This window comes from Neovison vison, chromosome 4 (assembly GCF_020171115.1).
Source record: "Neovison vison isolate M4711 chromosome 4, ASM_NN_V1, whole genome shotgun sequence".
Lineage (NCBI taxonomy): Eukaryota > Metazoa > Chordata > Mammalia > Carnivora > Mustelidae > Neogale > Neogale vison.
In genome coordinates, this window is record NC_058094.1 from 93,860,802 (window position 1) to 93,882,711 (window position 21,910).

Consider the following 21,910-nt stretch of genomic DNA (forward strand, 5'->3'; position numbering starts at 1 on the left):
GAAAACAGCAATCTTCCATTCCCTGAGAAAGCCACCAAACTCTGGGGAGCCACCAGGATCCCTAGATAGGAAAAATCTCCCATGGACTCATGAGATCACACATGCATTCTGAGGCCATCCTGGACACACAATCCAGATACAAAAGCCTGTGCTACCACCTTCGAGTCAACCGATTTACAATTCCTGACGAGCTTGCCTCCAGGTCTATGCATTGGGTCAGAGATCACCTGGCAACTAACCCTAACCCGAGTTTGTGTTTGCAGACTTCTCTCCCAAAACCATTGCTAACATGCCCTCCAGGATGGGGTCACTGGAGCCTCACCACAGATCTGTGCCTGCCATCCCCAAGGAAACTGTGCCCATCACAGTTGTCCAAACCATCCATATTAGGAGAAAAATGCAAGGCCCCTGTGATCACCCCAATACTGGAGGCCGCTATGGATGAAAATGCACAGTCTGAAACACCCTGATTACCTGAATCCAGGCAGGCACCCAAGTCAATGGTCCTGAGTCAGAAGATTGAAACTGACATGCCCCTAGGACTTCACTGGACCCCTAGATTAGGTTTTCAGGCATCTGTCGTCAGAGACCTGTTCTAGAATACGAACTTATGATACAACATGTGGTCCATGTTGAATCATATTCATCATATTCAATCCATGTTGAACCCCACAACAGAACATATCCTGTCTTCAGATGGAACTCGTGCTCTTGGACCTGTGTCAAACGCTCAGGGTACATGAATCCTACAGGGCCGCATAGCCACCAGCACATTCTAAGATCTCACTGGTAACAAACCTGCATTGTGCTCCATCTCCATGAACCTCCATGTCAACTCAAGGCATTGGTACTTTGCCCAAGAGCCACCAGAACGAATCTGTCATTTTCCTCAGCTGCAACGGTCAATGGAGGTGTGCTTTCCAGGCATCCATGTGGGAGAGCTCTGCTACCCAAACTTTTAATATGGGGAGCCCTAGAGTAAACAAACCAGACTCCCCCTATCCGTTAGAAGGAAACCTTGTTGTTTAGAGCATCTAACAAGCCCCAGCGTGGGAAATCCTCCATGGCCTCTTTTTTTTTTTTTTTTTTTCTCATTAAACTTTTGTTTTAATGGGTCTCAAAATTCTGTGACAGATTTTTGGTCAGGTTGTTTCCATTAAAAAGTACTGATTTTAAAAACTAATAACTTAAAACTGCCACACACACACACACACACACAAATAAACAAATGGTCCACAAAACATTCTCCGTTCCTTCTGAAGGTTTTATGATGCATTGTTATCATTAACCAGTCTTTTACTATTAAACTTAAATGGCCAATTGACACAAACAGTTCTGAGACCGTTTTTCCACCACTGATTAAGACTGGGGTGGTACGTATTGGGTATAATATTCATTTAGCCTTCTGAGCTTTCTGGGAAGACTTGGTGACCTTGCCAGCTCCAGCTGCCTTCTTGTCCACTGCTTTGATGACACCCACAGCAACCGTCTGTCTCATGTCATGAACAGCGAAACGGCCCAGAGGAGGATAGTCAGAGAAGCTCTCAACACACATAGGCTTGCCAGGAACCATATCAACAATGGCAGCGTCACCAGATTTCAAGAACTTGGGACCATCTTCCAGCTTTTTTCCAGAATGATGATCTATCTTCTCCTTCAGCTCAGCAAACTTGCAAGCAATGTGAGCTGTGTGACAAACCAGCACAGGTGCATATCCAGCACTAATTTGGCCTGGATGGTTCAGGATAATCACCTGAGCTGTGAAGCCAGCTGCTTCCATTGGTGGGTCATTTTTGCTGTCACCAGCCACATTGCCATGACGAACATCTTTGACAGATACGTTCTTGACATTGAAGCCCACATTGTCCCCAGGAAGAGCCTCACTCAAAGCTTCATGGTGCATTTCAACAGACTTGACTTCAGTTGTAACATTGACTGGAGCAAAAGTGACCACCATGCCAGGCTTAAGGACACCAGTCTCCACTCGGCCCACAGAGACAGTACCAATACCACCAATTTTGTAGATGTCCTGGAGAGGCAGACACAAGGGCTTGTCAGTTGGACGAGTTGGTGTCAGAATGCAATCCAGAGCTTCAAGCAGTGTGGTTCCACTGGCATTCCCATCTTTACGGGTGACTTTCCATCCCTTGAACCAAGGCATATTAGCACTTGGCTCCAGCATGTTGTCACCATTCCAACCAGAAATTGGCACAAATGCTACTGTGTCGGGGTTGTAGCCAATTTTCTTAATGTAGGTGCTGACTTCCTTAACGATTTCCTCGTATCTCTTCTGGCTGTAGGGTGGCTCAGTGGAATCCATTTTGTTAACACCAACAATTAGTTCTTTTACACCCAGTGTGTAAGCCAGAAGGGCATGCTCACAGGTCTGCTCGTTCTTGGAGATACCTGCTTCAAATTCACCAACACCAGCAGCAACAGTCAGGACAGCACAGTCAGCCTGGGATGTGCCTGTAATCATGTTTTTGATAAAGTCTCTGTGTCCTGGAGCATCAATGATAGTCACATAATTCTTGCTGGTCTCAGATTTCCACAGGGAGATATCAATGGTGATACCACGTTCACATTCAGCTTTCAGTTTATCCAAGACCCAGGCATACTTGAAGGAGCCTTTTCCCATCTCAGCAGCCTCCTTCTAGAAATTTTCGATAGTTCTTTTATCTATCCCACCACATTTGTAGATCAGATGACCAGTAGTGGTAGACTTGCCCGAATCTATGTGTCCGATGACAACAATGTTGATATGAGTCTTTTCCTTCCCCATTCTGGTTTAGGATGAAGCTGTGGTTTTCAGGACACCTGTGTTCTGGCGGCAAACCCATTGTGAAAAAGCCTCCATGGCCTCTTGATGACACCACTTTATTTGTCAGTCATCATAGAAACAAACTCCAGCGTGAGCAAACATCTGACATACACCCTTACTCAGGTGCTGGATATTAAAATAAGCTGCTGTACACTGAAACTGCCTTTTGTTTGGCACTGAATTGAAAAGGAGCTTGGGTTTACAATTTCATCCTCACCCTCCAGGTCTGCAAGTTCTCTTGACAGTGAATTCTGGAGCCACAACACAGCATTCTGCCTTCCCCATAGAAAGAAGAATGGCCTGGTTTAGTACTCCCAGAAACACCACATGGGGATCAATCTGCTCAGATCATGAGGGAACCCCGATTTATAGGCTACCATGGCCACTAGTGCTGTGTCTGACAGAGCCTGAGCCCTGACCTCATGGCAGCCACCCAGTGGGCGGGGTCCATATCCAACATGGGAGACTGGCCATGGCCCAGGGCCATCATCTCTACCCATCCTTGGTATTCAGGTATCTGTTCCCTACACCTTTGCTGGAATCACTAACAATGGGGGATCCTGAAGCACAATAGCAAACTCCTCCTTCCCCATGGCAGGAATTCTGGCTGTTGGGATGGTAGTCCAAACCTCAGAGTGGAAGCCAGTTGCAAGGCCAGTGAGACTACGCCCACTTATGAGGGCCACCCTGGGCACAAGCAGGCATTTTGACGCTCAGCCTGAGCATGCTTTCAAATAAACACTCTCAGTTGCACCTCCAGGATCCCGCATTGCAGCCCTGGTACGCCCCTAGGCCCAAATCCTAACACTTGGTGGAATTTTCCAGGCGCCCAGACCCAAAGCCCGTCTCTGGAATCCCTGCTTTGGGGCACCCCTAAGTTGGAAAACAGCACTCTTCCCTTCCCCGAGAAAGCAACCGAACTATTTGGAGCAGTCAGCAACTTTGAGAGGAAAAATCTCCCATTAACCCATGAGACCACACCTGCATTCTGAGCCCATGATGGAAACAAAATCCAGATACAATAGTCTGTGCTACTGCCTTCGAGTCACCTGATTTACAGTTCCTGATGAGCTTCCCTCAGGTGTATGCATTGGTCCTGCGATCACCTCGCCTCTAACCCTAACCCGAGTTTGTGTTTGCAGACTTCTCTCCCAAAACCATGGTTCACATGCCCTCCAGGATGGGGCATCTGGAGCCACACCACAGGACATGCCTGCTATCCCCAAGGAAACAGTGCCTGTCACAGTTGCCCAAACCCTCCAGATTAGGAGAAACCTGTAAGGCCCCTGAGCCCACCCATATGGAGGCTTCTCCATATGGAGCATATGGAGGCTGCTCTGGATGCAAATGCACCGTCAAAACACCCTGATCAACTTCATCCAGGCAGACATCCAAGTCAATGATCATGAGTCAGATGATTGAAACTGACATGCCCCTAAGACCTATTTGGAACTGTAGATTAGGTTTTCAGGCTTCTGTCCTCAGAGGCCTATTCTTGAATACCAACTTATGATAACACATGTGGTCCCTGAGCCCCACAACTGAACATCTCCTGCCCAGACAGAAGCCGTGCTCTTGGACCTGAGTCAAACCCTCAGGGTATATGAATCCTGCACAGGCCCTTAGCCATCAGCATATTCTAAGATCATCCTGGTAACAAACCAGCATTGTGACCCATCTTCATGAGACTCATGTCAACTCAAAGAACTGGTACTTTTACTCAGAGTAACAAGACAAACCTGCCATGTTCCTCAGCTGGTAAATAGATGTGTGCTTTCCAGGCATCCATGAGGGAGTGCTCTGATACCCAAACTATCCACATGGGGAACCCTGTAGCAAAAAAAAAGACTCCCCCTGTCTGGTAGAAGGTAACTTTGCTGTGTGGAGCATCTCACAAGCTCCACCATGGGAAATCCTCCATGGCCTCTTGACACCACCCCTCCATTTGTTGGTCATCATAGGCATAAAGTCCAGTGTGAGCAAACATCTGACCTCCACCCTTACTCAGGTGCTGGATATTCCTATCAGCCCCTGCACACTGGAAATGCCTTTCACTTGGCACTGGATTTAACCATAGCTTGCATTTACAATTCCATCCTCACCCTCCTGGTCCACAAGTCCTCTTAATAGTGCATTCTGGAGCCACAACACAGCATTCTGCCTCCACATAGAAAGAAAAAGGGCCTTGTGAGTCTGCCCAGAAATTCTGCGCGCCCGACCCACATAGGATCAGTCTACTGGACCCTTGAGGGAACCCCAATTTATAGGCTCCCCTAGCACCTAGTGCCGTGTGAATGAGCCTGAGCCCCCACCTCGTGTCAGCCACCCAGCGGGAGGGTCGCATATCCAGCATGTGAGATTGGCCATGTCCCAGGGCCATCATCTCTACCCATCCTTGGTATTCAGGCATCTGTCTCCAGACCTTTGCTCGAATCCCAGCTAATGGGGGAACCTGAAGCCCAGTAGAGAACTCCTCCTTCTCATGGAAGGAATCCTGGATGTTAGGTTGGGTGTCCAAACCTCAGAGTGGGAGCCAGCTGCATGGCCAAGGAGACCACGCCCACTCATGAGGGCCGCCCTTGGCACAAGCAGGCATTATGACCCTCCGCAATAGCATGCTTTCAAATAAACGCTCTCAGTTGCACCTCCAGGATTCCACATTGCAGGCCTGGTATGCCCCTAGGCCCAAATCCTAACCCTTTGTGGGATTTTCCACGTGCCTATACCCATAGCCCGTCACTGGAATCCCTGTTTTAGGGCACCCCTAAGATTGAAAACAGCACTCTTCTCTTCCCTGAGAAATCCACAAACTATCAGGAGCCTCAGGATCCTTGAGAGGAAAAATCTCCCATGGTCCCATGAGTCCACACCTGCATTCCAAGGCCATAGTGGATACACAATCCAGATACAAGAGACTGTGCTACTGCCTTCTAGTCACCTGATTTACCTTTCCTGATATGCTGCCCTCCAGGTCCATGCATTGGGCCTGTGAATACCTCGCCAATAACCCTATCCCGAGTTTGTGTTTGCAGATTTCTCTCTCAAAAGCATGGCTTGCATGTCCTCCAGGATGGGGCCCCTGGAGTCACACCACAGGACTGTGCCTGCCATCCCCAAGGAAACTCGGCCTATCATGTTGCCCAAACCTTCCTGATTAGGAGAAACCTGCAAGGCTACTGAGCCCAACCCAATTATGGAGGCGGCTCTGGATGCAAATGCACAGTCTGAAACACCCTGTTCACCTCCATTTAGGCAGACACCCAAGTCAATGGTCCTGAGTTAGATGATTGAACCTGACATGGCCCTAGGACTTCACTGGAAGCCTAGATAAGCTTTTAAAGCTTCTGTCCTCAGAGGCCTCTTCTGGAATGCCAACTTATGATACATCTTAGGTCCCTGAGCCCCACAACAGAAAATTTCCTGTCCCCAGCTGGAAGCCATGCTCTTGGACCTGTGGCCAACCCTCAGGGTATATGAATCCTGCCCCTTAGCCCCTTAGCCCCTTAGCCACCTTAGCCACCAGCTCCTTAGCCACCAGAACATTCTAAGAGCTCCCTTGTAACAAACCAGCATTGTGACCCATCTTCATGAGACTTCATGTCAACTCATGGCCTTGGTACTTCGCCCAGAGTCAGCAGAACGAACCTGCCATATTCCTCAGCTTCAATGGTCAATGGAGGTGTCCTTTCCAGGATTCCATGAAGTAGTTCTCTGCTACCCAAACATTCCACATGGGGGAACTTGGAACCAACTGCCCCTGTCCAAAAGAAGGAAACCTTGCTGTTTGGAACATCTCACAAGCCCCAACTTGGGAAATACTCCATGGCCTCTTGACGCCACCCCTCCATTTGTCAGTCAACATAGACACAAACCCTAGCATGAGCAAACATCTGACATCCGCCCTTACTCAGGTGCTGGATATCACGAATAAGGTGCTACACATTGGAACTGCCTTCCGCTTGACCCTGTATTGAACCATAGCTTGTGTTTACAATTCCATCCTCACCCTCCTGGTCTGCAAGCCCTCTTGAGATGGAACTCTAGAGCCACAACGCAACATTCTGCTTTCCCAATAGAGAGAAAAAGGGCCTGGTGAGTCTGCCCAGAAACTCCACATGAGGATCAATCTGCTCGGCGCTCGAGGGAACCCCAGTTTATAGGCTGCCCTGGGTACTAGTGATGCGTCTGCCAGAGCCTAGCCAAGACCTAGTGTCAGCCATCAAGTGATAGGGGCCCATATCCAGCATTTGAGACTGGCCATGGTCCAAGTCCGTCATCTCTACCCATCTTTGGTATTCAGGCATCTGTCCCCAGACATTTGCTGGAATCCCTGCCAATGAGGGAACCTGAAGCAGCATACAGAACTTTTCCTTTCCCATGGCAGGGATCCTAGCTGTTGGGATGCGTTTCCAACCTTCAAAGTGGGAGCCAGCTCCATGGACAAGGAGACCACATCCACTCATGAGTACCACCGGGACACAAGCAGGCATGGTGACCCTCAGCCTGAGCATGCTTTCAAACAAACGCTCTCACTAGCACCTTCAGGACCCCGCATTACAGGCCTGGTATGCCGTTAGGCCCAAATCCCAACACTTGGTGGGATTTTCCAGTGGCCCAGACCCAGAGGCCGTCTCTGGAATCCCTATTTTGGGGCACCCGTGATTTGGAAAACAGCACTATTCTTTTCCCCGAGAAAGCCACCAAACTATTGGGAGCCCCAGGAAACTTAGAGAGGAAAAATCTGCAATGGACCCATGAGACCACATCTGAATTCCGAGGCCATCCTGGACACACAATCCAGATACAACAGCCTGTGCTACCACCTTCAAGTCATCCGATTTACAGTTCCTGAGGAGCTGCCTTCCAGGTCTATGCATTGTGCCTGCAATCACCTCGCCACTAACCCTGACCCGAGTTTGTGTTTGCAGACGTCCCTCCCAAAACCATGCTTCACATGACCTCAAGGTTGTTGTATCTAGAGCCACAACAAAGGACTGTGCCTGTCATACTCAAGGAAACTGTGCCCGTCACTGTTGCCCAAATCCTTAGATTAGGAGAAACCTACAAGGCGTCTGAGCCCAGCCCAATATTGGAGGCTGCTCTGGACTCAAATGCGCAGTTTGAAACAACCTGATCACCTCCATCCAGACTGACACCCAAGTCAATGGTCCTGAGTCAGAAGATTGTACTTGACATGCCCAGAGGACTTCATTGGAACACTGGATTAGGTTTTCAGGTATCCATCCTCAGAGGTCTGTTCTGGAATACCAACTTATGATACAACATGTGGTCCCTGAGCCACAGAATAGAACATCTCCTGTCCCAAGAAGGAAGCCGTGCTCATGGACCTGTGTCAAACCCTCAGGGTAGATGAATCCTGAATGGCCCCTTAGCAACCAGCACATTCTATGATCTCCCTGGTAACAAACTAGCATTGTGACCCATCTTCATGAGACTCCATGTCAACTCAAGGCCTTGATATTTCACCCCAGAACCACCAGAATGAACCTGCCATGTTCCTCAGCTGCAATGGTCAATGGAGGTGTGCTTTCTAGGCATCCACGTGGGAGAGCTATGCTATCCAATCGTACCACATGTGGGACCCTGGAGCAAACAAACCAGACTCCCCCTGTCCGGTAGATGGAAACCTGTTTAAAGCATCTCACAAGCCCCAGGGTGGGAAATCCTCAATGGCCTTGACGCCACCCCTCCATTTCTCAGTCATCATAGACACAAACTCCAGCATGAGCAAATATCTGACATCCACCCATACTCAGGTGCTGGATATTCAATTCAACCGATGCACACTGGAAGTGCCTTTTGCTTAACTCTAAATTTAACCATAGCTTGAGTTTACAATTCCATCCTCAGCTTCCTGGCCCACAAGCCCTCTTGATAGGGTATTCTGGAGCCAAAGGCGGCATTCTGCCTTCCCCATAGAAACAAGAAGGGTCTGGTGAGTCTCCCCAGAAAGCTCATATGAGGATTAATCTGCTCGGTGCTCGAGGGAACCCTGATTTATAGGCTGCCCTGGACACTAGTGCTGTGACTGGTAGAGCCTGAGCCAAGTCCTAGTGTCAGCTACCCAGAGATCGGGGCCCATATCCACCATGTGAGATCGGCCATGACCCATGTCCGTCATCTCTGCCCATCCTTGGTATTCAGGCATCTGTCCCCAGACCTTTGCTGGAATCCCTGTTAATGGGGGAACCTGAAGCACAATAGTGAACTCCTCTTTCCGCATGGCAGGAATCCTGTCTGTTGGGATGGGTGTTCAACCCTCAAAGTGGGAGCCAACTGTATGGCCAAGGATCCAACTGTATGGCCAATGAGACCACGCCCACTCATGAGGACCACCCTGGGCACAAGCAGGCATTGTGACCCTCAGCCTGGGCATGCTTTCAATCAAGCCCTCCCATTTGCACCTCCAGGATCCCGCATGCAGTCCTAGTAAACCCCTAGGCCCAAATCCTAACACTTGGTGGGATTTTCCAGGTGCCCAGCCCCAGAGCCCGTCTCTGAAATCCCTGTATTGGGGCACCCCAAAGATGGAATACAGCACTCTTCCCTTCGCCGAGAAAGCCACAATAGTATAGGGAGCCGCCAGGATCCTTGAGAGGAAAAAACTCCCATGGACCCATAAGACAACACCTGCATTCCGAGGCCATCCTGGAAACACAAGCCAGATACAAAAGCCTGTGCTACCACCTTCAGGGCACCTTATTTACAGTTCTTGACAAGCTGCCCTCCAGGTCTATGCATTGGGCCTGTGATCACCTCGCCGCTAACCTTAACCCGAGTTTGTGTTTGCAGACTTATCTCCCAAAACCATGGCTCATATGTTCTCCAGGATGGGGTCTTAGAAGCCACACCACAGGACTGTGCATGCCATCCCCAAGGAAAATGTGCCCATCACAGTTGCCCACACCCTCCAGAATAGGAGAAACCTGCAAGTCCCCTGAGCCAACCCCAATATTGGAGGCCACTGTGGATGCAAATGCCCATTCTGAAACACCCTGATGCCCTACATCCAGGAAGACAGCCAAATCAAAGGTACTGAGTCAGATTAGTGAACCTAACATGCCCCTGGATGTCCCTGGAACCCTAGATTCGGTTTTCAGACATCTGTCTTCAAAGGCATGTTCCCAGAATGTGAATTTATGTTATAACATGTGGGCACTGGGCCACACAACAGATCATCCTGTCCCCAGGAAAAAAAACCTGTGCTCTTCCATATGTGCCAAAGCCCAGGATAGTAGAATTTTGTACAGTTCCTTAGCCACCAGCAAATTCTAAGATCTCCCTGGTAACAAACCAGCACTGTGGACCATCTGCAAGAGATTCCATTACAAATCAAGGACTTGGTACTTTGCTCCAGAGACACCAGAAAGAACCTTCCATGTTCCTCAGCTGCAATGGTCAATCAATTTGAGCTTTCTAGGCATCCATGCGGTAAAGCTCTGCTACCCATATTTTCCACATGGGGGACCCTGGAGCAAATAAACCACACTCCACCTGTCCAGTAGAACGAAACCTTGCTGTTTGGAGCAGCTCATAAGCCTCAACTTGAAAACCCCTCCATGGCCTCTTGACACCAGCCCTCTATTTGTCAGTCATCATAGATACAAACTCCAGTGTGAGCAAATATCTGACATCCGCCCTTCCTCAGGTGCGGGATATCTCAAATAAGCCGCTGCACATAGGAACTGCCTTCCGCATGGCATTGAAATAAACCGTAGCTTGTGTTTACAATTCCATCTTCACCCAACTGCTCCTCAAGCCCTCTTGGTAGGGAACTCTGGAGCCATAATACAGTATTCTGCCTTCCTGATAGAAACAAGTGCCTGGTGAGTCTGGCCAGAAACCCCACATGAGGATCAATCTTCTCGGCCCCATATTGGAAGGAACCCCGATTTATAGGTTGCCCTGGCCACGACTGCTGTGTCTGACAGAGCCTGAGCCCCGAACTAGTGTCAGTCACCAGAGACTGGGCCCCAGATCTAGCATTTGGGATTGCCAAGGCCGAAGTATGTCATCTCTACGCATCCTTGGTATTCAGGCACCTGTCCCCAGACCTTGGCTGGAATCCCTGCAGGGGAACCTGAAGCACAATAGAAAACTCCTCCTTCCTCACGGCAGGAAACTTGGCTGTTGGGATGGGTGTCCATCCCTCAAAGGGGGAGCCAGTTACAAGACCAATGAGACCATGCTCACTCCTGAGGGCCGCTCTGGGCACAAATATGCATTGTGACCCTCAGCCTGAGCATGCTTGCAAAGAATCCCTCTCAGTTTCACCACCATGATCCCGCATTGCAGGCCTGGTATGCCTCTAGGCACAAATATTAAAACTTTGTGAGATTTTCCAGGTGCCCAGACCCAGAGCCCACCTCTGGAATCCCTGTTTTGGGGCACCCCTCAGATGGAAAACAGCACTCTTCCCATCCCCGAAAAAGCCACCAAATTATGGGGAGCCACCAGGATCCATAAAGAGAAAAAGTTTCCCATGGACCCATGAGAACCCACCTGCATTCCGAGGCCATCCTGGACACACAATTGAGAGAGAAAAGCCTGTGCTACCACCATCCAATCACCCTAATTACAGTTTCAGATAAGCTGCCCTCCAGGTCTAAGCATTGAGCCTGTGATCACCTCTCCACTCACCCTAACTCGACTTTGTGTTTGCAGACTTCTCTACCAAACCATGGCACACACCCTCCAGGGTGGGGTCTCTGGATCCACACCACGGGACTTTCCCTGCCATCCCCAAGGGAACTGTGCCCGTCACGGTAGCCCAAACCTTCTATATTAGGAGAAACCTGCAAGTCCCCTGAGCCTACCCCAATATTGGCAGATGCTCTGAACGCAAATGCACAGTCTGAAACACCCTGATCACCTACATCTAGGCAGACAGCCAAGTCAATGGTCCTGAGTCAGAATAGTGAAACTAACATGCCCCTAAGACGTCATTGGTGCCCTAGATTCGGTTTTCAGTCATCTGTCCTCAGAGGCCTGTACTGGAATATGAACTTATGATACAACATGCGGTCCCTCAGCAACAGAACAGAACATATCCTGTCCCCAGAAGGAAAAACCGTGCCCTTCCATCTGTGCAAAAGCCCAGGGTAGTAGAATCCTGCAAATCACCTTAGCCACCAGCACATTCTAAGATCTCCCTGGTAACAAACCAGATTTGTGGCCCATCTGCAAGAGATTCTATGTCAAATCAAGAACTTGGTACTTCGCTCCAGAGACACCAGAATGAAGCTGCCATGTTCTTCAATTGCAATGGTCAATGAAGTTGAACTTTCCAGGCATTCATGTGGTAGAGCTCTGCTACTTCATTTTTCCTATGGGGGAAGCTGGAGCAAATAAACCAGACTCCACCTGTCCAGTAGAACGAAACCTTGCTATTTGAAGCAGCTCATAAACCTCAATGTGAAAACCCCTCCATGGCTTCTTGACGCCATCCCTCCATTTGTCAGTCATGATAGACACAAACTCCAGTGTGAGCAAATATCTGAAATCCGCCCTTACTCAGGTGCTGAATATCTCGAAAAAGCCACTGCACATAGGAACTGCCTTCCCCTCGGCACTGAAGTGAACCGAAGCTTGGCTTTATAATTCCATTCTCACCCGACTGGTCCCCAAGCCCTCTTCATAGGGAATTCTGGAGACACAAGGCAGCATTCTGCCTTCCCGATAGAAACAAGTGCCTGGTGAGTCTGGCCAGAAACCCCACTGAGGATCATTCTGCTTGTACCTATATTGGAGGGAACCCGATTTATAGGTTTCCCTGGCCACTACTGCTGTGTCTGACAGAGCCTGAGCCCCGACCTAGTGTCATTCACCAGAGAGTGGGCCGCACATGTAGCATTTGGGATTGCCAGGGCCCAAGTATGTCATCTCTATCCATCCTTGGTATTCATGCACCTGTCCCCAGAACTTTGCTGGAATTCTTGCCAATGGGTCAACCTGAAACACAATAGAGAGCTCCTTCTTCCTCATGACAGGAAACTTGGCTGTTGGCATGGGTGTTCAAATCTCAAAGGTGGAGTCAGTTACAAGTCCAATGAGACCACACCCACTCATCAGGGTCCTCCTGGATGCAAACAGACAATGTGACCCTCAGCCTGAGCATGCTTTCAAAAAATCCCTCTCTGTTGCACCACCATGAACCTGAATTGTAGGCCTTGTACGCCCCTAGGCCCAAATCCTAACCCTTGTTGTGATGTCCCAGATGCCATGAACCAGAGCCCGTCTCTTGAAACCCTGTTTTGTGGCACACATAATATGGAAAACAGCACTCTTCCCTTCCCCGAAAAAGCCACCAAACTATGGAAAGACGCCAGGAACCATGGAGAGGAAAAGACTACCATGGACCCATGACACCACACCTGCATTCCAAGGCCATCCTGGACACACAATCCGGAGAGAAAAGCCTGTGCTACTGCCTTCCAGTCTTCCTGATTATTGTTCATGACAAGCTGTCCTCCAGGTCTATGCATATGGCCTGCGATCACATCGCCACAAAGTCACTAACCCGAATTTGTGTTTCCAGACTTCTCTCCCAAATCCATGGCTTACATGCCCACCAGAATGGGATTTCTGTAGCCACACCAAAGAACTCTAGCTGCCATCGCCAAGGACACTGTGCATATCAGAGTTGCCCAAACCTTCCAGATTAGGAAAAACCCGTAAGGCCCCTAAGCCCACCCCAATATTGCCGGCCACTCTTGACAGAAATGTGAAGTCTGAAACATCTACATGATCACCTACATCCAGGGAGACAGGCATGTCAATGATTGTAAGTTAGAAGATTGAAATTAAAATTCCCCTAGGCTCTCAATGGAACCCCATTAGGTTTTCAGGCATCTGTCCTCAGGGGCCTATTCTGATATACTAATTTATGAGACATCATGTGGTCCCTGAGCAACATGAAAGGACATCTCCTGTCCCCAGAAGGGTACCGTGTTCTTCAACCTGTGCAAAACCCTCAGGGTAGGAGAATCCTGCATGGCACCTTATCAACCAGAACATTCTAAGTTCTCCCTGGTAACAAACCAGAATTTTGACCCATCTGCAAGAGATCCCATGTCAACTCAAGGCCTTGGTACTTTGCCCCAGAGCCACCAGAACGAACCTTCCTTGCTCCTCAGCTGCAATGGTCAATGGAGATGTGCTTTCCAGGCATCCATGCCAGAGAAATCTGGTTCACAAACTTTTCACATGGGGGAACCTAGAGTAAACAATCCAGACTTCACCTGCCTAGTACAAGGAAACATTGCTTTTTGCAGCAGTTCACAGGCCTCAGCATGTGAACTCCTCCATGGCCTCTTTACACCACCCCACCATTTGTCGGTTATCATAGACACAAACGCTAGTGTGAGCAAACATCTGACATCCACCCTTATTCTGGTGCTGGATGTCTCGAGTAAACCACTGCACATTGGAACTGCCTTCCACTGGGCACTGAATTGAACTGTACCTTGAGCTTACAATTCCACCCTCAACTGACTGGTCCCCAAGCCCTCTTGACAGGGAAATCTGGAGCCACAACGCAGCATTCTGCCTTCACCATCGAATGAAAAAAGGCCTAGAAGTCTGCCCAGAAACTCCACATTAGGAGCAATCTGCTCGGCCCTTGAGTCAACCTAGATTTATAGGCTGCCATGGCCACTAGTTCTGTGTCTGACAGAGCCTGAGCCCCGACTGAGTTTCAACCACCAGAGAGCGGGCCTCATATCTAGCATTTGGGATTGCCATGGCCCAAGTACATCATCTCTACCCATCCTTGGTATTCAAGCACCTGTCTCCAGACCTTTGCTGGAATCCCTGCCAATGGGGCAACCTGAAGCACAATAGAAAACTCCTCCTTCTTCATGGCAGGACATTTGGCTGTTGGGATGGATGTCCAACCCTCAGAGGGGAAGCTAGATACCATAACAGTGAGAACACGCCCACTCCTGAGGGCCGCCATGGGCACAAACAGGCACTGTGACCATCAGCCTGAGCATGCTTTCAAACAATCCCTCTCAGTTGTACCATCATGATCCCGCATTGCAGGCCTCGTACTCCCCTATGCCCAAATTCTAACCCTTGCTGGGAAGTCCCAGACACCCAGAACCAGAGCCCGTATCTGGAATCCCTGTTTTGGGGCACCCCTCAGATGGAAAACAACACTCTTCCCTTCCCCGAAAAAGCCACCAAGCTATGGAGAGCCGCCCGGATCCATAGAGAGGAAAAGTCTCCCATGGACCCATGAGAACACACCTGCATTTGGAGGCCATCCTGGACACACAATCTAGAGAGAAAAACCTGTACTACTGCCTTCCCGTCACCCTAATTTCAGTTCCTGATGAGCTGCACTCCAGGTCTACACATTGGGTCTGTGATCACCTTTCCACTAACCCTAACCTGCATTTGTGTTTGTAGACTTCTCTCCCAAAACCATGGCTCATATGCCCTCCAGGGTAAGGTCTCTGGATCCACACCACAGGACTGTGCCTGCCATTCCCAAGGAAACTGTGCCTGTCAAAACTGCCCAAATCTTCCAGTTTAGGAGAAACACGCAAGCCCCTGAGCCTACCCCAATATTGTCGGCAGCGCTGGACGCAAATGCCAGTCTGAAACACCCCAATTTCCTACATCCAAGCAGACAGCCAATTCAATGTTCCTGGGTTAGAAGATTGAACCTACATGCCCCTAGGACCTCACTGGAACCCTAGATTAGGTTTTCAGGCATCTGTCCTCAGGGTCCTGTTCTGGAATACCAACTTAGGATACAACATGTGGTCCCTGAGCCACACAACAGAACATCTCCTGTCCCCAGAATGAAATCTTGCCCTTCGACCTGTGCCAAGCCCTCAGGATTGGAGAATCCTGCACAGTACCTGAGACACCAGCACATACGCTAGTTTGTGCATTGCTCCAAACCATGAGGCTTCCATCTGCTGGACAGTTGAGTCCTGTTGAATGGCTCCAGGATGTCCTATATGGAAGGACTGAAGAGCAGGGTTTGAAGGATGGATGCCTGTACAGCATACCTCGCATTCCCATTGGCTCTTTGCGATAAGATATGTTTGAACTTTGGCTCTGGGGTGAGCTAACCGGGAGCTGAGTTGAAATGGACACTCCTGAGGATGGGTCATAATGTGTGTTTGTGTTCATGGAAACCTTGGAATGTGCTGGTGGCTCAGGGAACTTGAAAAATTCACCTAACTGAAGGGTTTGATATAGCTCCAATAAAAAAGCTCCCCATTTGGAGATGAGAGAGGTTCTGTATGGTGCCTCAGAAAAGCCCCTGGTGCTGGTCTTCAAACCAGTTCTCTGAGGAGAGACACCTGGAAACCAAAGCTAGGGTTCATATTAGGGCCTAGGTGCCTGTCTGTTTCAATCTTCTGTCTCTGGGGACACTGTCTGAGTGCCTAAGTGGAGATAGTTGCTCAGCTTGTGTCAGAGTGCCCCTCTAAGTCCAGGACAGCCTAAACTGTTGGCATGGACTTGGAGGCTTTAGAGGTTTCTCCTAATCTGTAGGGTTGTGGCCAATGGATTGGGCACAGTTTTCTTGGAGAGGACAGGCACAGTCCATTGGTGTGCCTCCATAAGCCCTAGCCTGGAGGGTGTGTGAGTCCGGGCTGTGGGCACAGAAGACTGAAAACACAAACTCAGCTTAGGTGCGGCGCTGAGGTTATGGCAGGCCGGATCCACAGACCATGAGGGGAGATCCTCGGCTTATGAAAGAAGGACGAATGGGAGGCAGTCGTACAAGCTTTTGTATCTGGATATTTTGTCCCCCATAGCCGTGGAATGTAGGGGTGGCCTCAGGGGCTATGGAAGTCTCCCTCTCTGAGAACTTGAGGCAGCTCCAAAGATTTTGGGGTCATTTTGTGGGAAGGGTGGAGTCCTGTTTTCTGGCTCAGGTGTTCTTCCAGGAGAGGGACTCCAGATCACAGTCCTGGGTATGAGCGAATGGAAAACTTGAACTCTGTGGAGGATTGGGATCATAGGGGCTTGGCAAGCCCCATATGTGAGCTCTTGGTCCAGGCCATGAGAGGCCTTACTTTGACATGGGGCTCATGCTGATGGTCACAATGCGAGTTTGTAACCAAGAAGGCACTCGAGTTTGGGCTTGGCCTCAGAGGTCATGAAGGTTTTTCCTACCCTGAAGGTGTGACTCCATGCCAACAGCAAGCTTTACAGACATGGGGAAGGAGAAGTTCTGATTTGTGCTTCAGGTACCCACGTGTGCCAGGATTTGATAAAATGTCTAGGTTCAGATGCCTGAAAACCCAGGTTGGGAAGAGATGACGGCGTAAGGCCATGGCGTGTCCGATGTGCTGGGTGTGGGGCCAGCTGCCTCCTTGTCTGTCGGGATGTCTGGCCTCAGGCTGTGTCAGCCAGAGGATTAGTGTCCAGGCAGCCTATCCAATTGGGGATGAGGCCCGAGCAGGTTTATCCTCAAATGAGGTTTCTGGAGAGACCCATAGGGCAACGTTTTTCTTCTGGTGGGCAGGCAGAGGGCTGGGTTGTGGTTCCGGAATTCCCAGTCTGGAGGGCTTGTTTGCCAGGTGTGTGAGGAAGGAAGTCTGAAAACACAAACTAGCGTTAGGTTTGGGGCCGAGGGCACAGCAGGCCCACTCTGTAGAGGCTGAATCGAGATCTCCTGCATCTGAGGTCAGGGAGAGTATCAGACATTGCCTCAAGCTGGAGTTTGTGTCCATAATGGCCCCTTCCTGAAGGGGGTGGAAGTGTCATGAGGCCAGGGTGGTTTCCCCACGCGGGGAGTTGTGAGCTGCTCTAAACCTCAAGGTTTCCTTCTGCAGGACGGTTGAGTCCTATTGGATGGCTCTAGGATGATCCCTACAGAAAGACTCGAGAGAAGGGGTCTAAGCATGGATGCCTGGAAATGCCACCTCATATTCCCACTGGCTTCTCTGGGCAAGGAAGCCTCAATCTATGGGCTCTTGGGCGAGCTACCCAGAGGACTGAGCTGAAATGGACTCTCCTGAGGATGAGTCATCATGTGGGTTGGTGGCCATGGAGACCTTGGAATGTGGCGGTGGCTCAGGGACTCTGCAGGATTCTCCAAACCAAAGGGTTTGACACAACTCCAACCAGGAAGCTTCCCATGTGGAGATGAGAGGTGTTCTTTTTGGTGCCTCAGGAAAGCCCCATATGCTGGTCGTCGAACCCAGGCGTCTGAGGAGTGACACCTGGAAACCAAAGCAAGAGTTTAGATTAGGGCCTAGGGGCCTGTCCGGTTCAATCTTCTGTCTCTGCAGACATCTGTCTGTGTGTCTGCGTGGAGGTAGTTGATCAGCTTGTGTCAGGATGCCCCTGTTTGTCCAGGGCAGCTTACAGTATTGGGATGTCCTCGGGTGTATTGAGGTTTCTCCTATTCTGTGGGGTTGTGGACAATGGAATGGGCACAGTATCCTAGGAAATAGCAGGACAGTCCTGTGATGTGGCTCCAGAAGCCCCAGCCTGGAGGCTGTGTGGGCCAGGGCTGTGGGGGCAGACATCCAAAAACACAAACTCGGCTGAGGTTTGGGGCCACGGCTATGGCAGGAGTGATCTACAGTCTGTGAGGGGAGTTCATCGTGATTATAAAGTAGGGTGAATGAGAGGCGGTCGTTCAGGTTTATGTCTCAGGATGTTGTATTCATGATGATCGTTTAATGTAGGTGTGGCCTCATGGGCCGTGGAAGAGTCTCACTCTCTGGTTATTTGCCCAGCTCCCAAGAGCTTGGGGTCATTCTGTGGGAAGGGAGGAGTCCTGTTTTCTGCCTCATGTGTCCCCCCAATAGAGGGATTCTGGATCAGAACACTGGGTACAGACAACTGGAATACCCGCCCTCTGGTTAGGCCTAGGGGTCTATGGGCATGGCAAGCCCCATATGCGGGCTCTTGGTCCAGCCACTGCAAAGTGTTACTTGAATAGTGGACTCACGCTGAGGGTCACAATGCGTGTTTGTGCCCAAGGCGGCCCTCAATATTGGGAGGGGCCTCATTGAACATGCAGGATTCTCCTACACTGAACATTAGACATGCCAACCTCAAGATTTCTTAGTATGGGGAAGGAGGAGTTCTGATTTCTGCATCAAGTTCACCTCTGGGCACTAATTGGAGATAAGGTCTAGGTTCTGAAGCCAGAAAACCAAGGTTGGGAAGAGATGATGCCCTAAGTCCATGGAGGGTCCAATGTGTTTAGTTTGGGGCCAGCTTTCTAGGTATCGTTCAGGAGGTCTGCACTCAGGCTATGCCAGACAGGGCATTCATGCCCAGATAGGATGTATAATTGGGGTACAGTCGAGTGGCGTGCAGAAGATAATCATTTGGGGTTTCTCAGTAGACCCATAGGGCAAAGTTTTTCTTCTGGAGGGCAGGCAGAGTGCTGCATTCTGGCTCCGGAATTGCCAAACTGTAGGGCTTCGGGGCCAGGAGTGTGAAGACATAAGTCTGAGAACACAAGCTTGGCTTTGGTTTCGGGGTGAGGACACGGCAGGCACACTCTGCAGATCTGAATCGAAATTTCGTGCATCTGAAGTCAGGGAGAGTTTCAGACATTGGCTCAGGTAGGAGATTCTGTCCATGATGGCCCCTTCATGACGGGGGGTCATCAAGATGCCATGGGGGGTTTTCCCATGGTGGTAGTAGTGAGATGCTCCAAACCACAAAGATTTTCTGCGGGTCAGTTGAAACCTGTTGGATGGCTACAGGACAACCCATATGGAACTATTCCAGAGCAGGGTTCTAAGGTTGGATGCCTGGGCAGCCCGCCTCACATTCCAATTGTCTCCTAGCGACAGGACGTTTGATTACTGGCTATGGCGTAGCAACTGAGGGGGCTGAGTTGAAATGGATTCTCCTGAGGAAGGGTCATAATGTGGGATTGTGTCCATGGAGACCTTGAAATGGGGCCGTGCCACCAGGGCCCTGAAGGATTCTTCTAACTGGGGGATTTGATACAGCTCCAATGAGCAAGGTTCCCATTGGGAGACAAGATTTGTTCTCATTGGTGCTTCAATAACTCCCCATATGCTGGTATTGGAAACCAGAACTCTGAGGAGATATGCTTGGAAACCAAAGCAATAGATCTGATTAGGGCCAAGGGTCCTGGCCGGTTTAATCTTCTTCTCTCAGGTCATCTGTCTACGGGTCTGAGTGGAGGTAGTTCCTCAGCTGGTGTCAGATCGCCCCTGTTCGTCCTGGGCGATCTTCACTATTGGGACAGCCTCTGTGACTTTGGAGGTTTCTCCTAATTTGCAAGTTTGTGGCCAATGAAATGAGAAGAATTCCTTTGGGGAGGGAAGGCATAGTCCTGTGGTGTGGCTCCAGGGGCCCAAGCATGGAGGGTATGTGGGTCAGAGCTGTCTGACAGAAGTGTGAAAACAGAAACTCGGCTTAGGTTTGGGGACGTAGGTATGGGAGGCCCGATCTACAGACCTTGAGGAGAACTCTTCACGATATGAACAAATGGTGAGTGTGAGGCGCTTGCTCAGGCTTTTGTCTCTGGATTTTGAGTCACTAAAGGCCATAGAATGTCGGGGTGGCCTCATGGGCCATGGGCGAGTCTCCCTCTCTGGGGATTTGGCCCGATCCCAAGATTTTGGTGTCATTCTGTGGGATGGGAGGAGTCCGTTCTGATTTTTTACCTCAGGTGTGCCACTAAAAGAGGGATTCCAGAGCAGAGCCCTGGGGAGGAGCGACTGGACAACCCGAACTCTTGTTAAGATTGGAGGCCTAGGGCATGGCAATCCCCATATGAGGGACCTTGGTCCAGCCACTGAGAGGTCTTACTTGATGACAGGGCTCATACGGAGGGTCACAATGCATGTTTGTGCCCAACGCAGCCCTCAAGCATGGGCAGGAACTCATGGGCCATGCTGGTTTCTCCTACACTGAACTTTGGAGTACACGCCAACCACAAGGTTTCTTGCCATGGGGAAGGAAGAATTCTGATTTCTGCATCACGTTCACCCCTGGGCAGTGATTGGAGATAAGGTCTAAGTTCTGAAGCCTGAAAACCGAGGTTGGGAACAGATTATACCCTAAGACAATGGCGGGTCCAATGTGCTCAGTGTACGGTCAGCTGTCTGGATGTTGGTCAGGAGGTCCGGGCTCAGGCTGTGTCAGACAGCGCATTAGTGCCGAGGTTAGCGACATAATTTGGGTACAGTCGAGTGCCGTGTAGGTTCATCCTCATTTAACATGTCAGGGAAGCTCATTAGGGCCACATTTTTCTTCTGGAGGGCAGGCAGAGTGCTGTATGGTCGGTCGGAATTGCCAAACTTGAGGGTGTCGGGGCCAGGAATGTGAGGATGGAAGTCTGAGAACATAAGCTAGACTTAGGTTTCTGGGCGAGGGTACGGCAGGCACCCTCTGAAGATCTGAATCGAAATCTCGTGCATCTGAAGTCAGGATAAGGATTAGACTTTGGCTCAGGATGGAGTTTCTGTCCATGATGGCCGCTTCATGAAGGGGGTGGAATCTCGAGGCCATGTAGGTTTTCCCACATTGGGAGTTGTGGGATGCTCTAAACTGCAAGGATTCCTTATGAGGGAAAATTGAGACCTGTTGGACGGCTCCAGGACATCCCATATGGAATGACTCCAGAGCAGCATTCTAAGGATGGATGCCTGGGCAGCCCGCCTCGCATTCCAATTGTCTCCTAGCAACAAGACAGGCTCGATCTGATGGCTCTGCAGGAGCAACCGTTGGGGCTGAGTTGAAATGGACTCTCCTGAGGATGGGTCCTAATGTGTTTTTGTGTCCATGAGGACATTTGAAGGAGTGGTGGCCCCAGGGCCCTGAAGGATTCTCCTAACCGGAGGTTTTGAGACAACTCCCAAGAGCACGTTTTCCATGTGGAGACAAGATTTGTTCTAATTGGTGCCTCAGGAAACCCCTATATGCTGGTTTTGGAAACCAGGCCTCTGAGGAGAGATACTTGGAAACCACAGCAATGGATCTGATTAGGTCCTAGGGTCCTCTCCGGTTCAATCTTCTTCTCTGGCGACATCTGTCTATGGTATGAGTGGAGGTAGTTCCTCAGCTTGTGTCAGACCGGTGCTGTTTGTCCAGGCGGCC

General features: G+C 50.1%; 1 pseudogene; it reads right to left on the bottom strand.

Moving 5' to 3' along the window:
* Positions 1-1,278: 1,278 nt before the first annotated feature.
* LOC122904619 lies at positions 1,279-2,783 on the bottom strand (annotated as a pseudogene).
* Between the last annotated feature and the right edge of the window lie 19,127 nt (positions 2,784-21,910).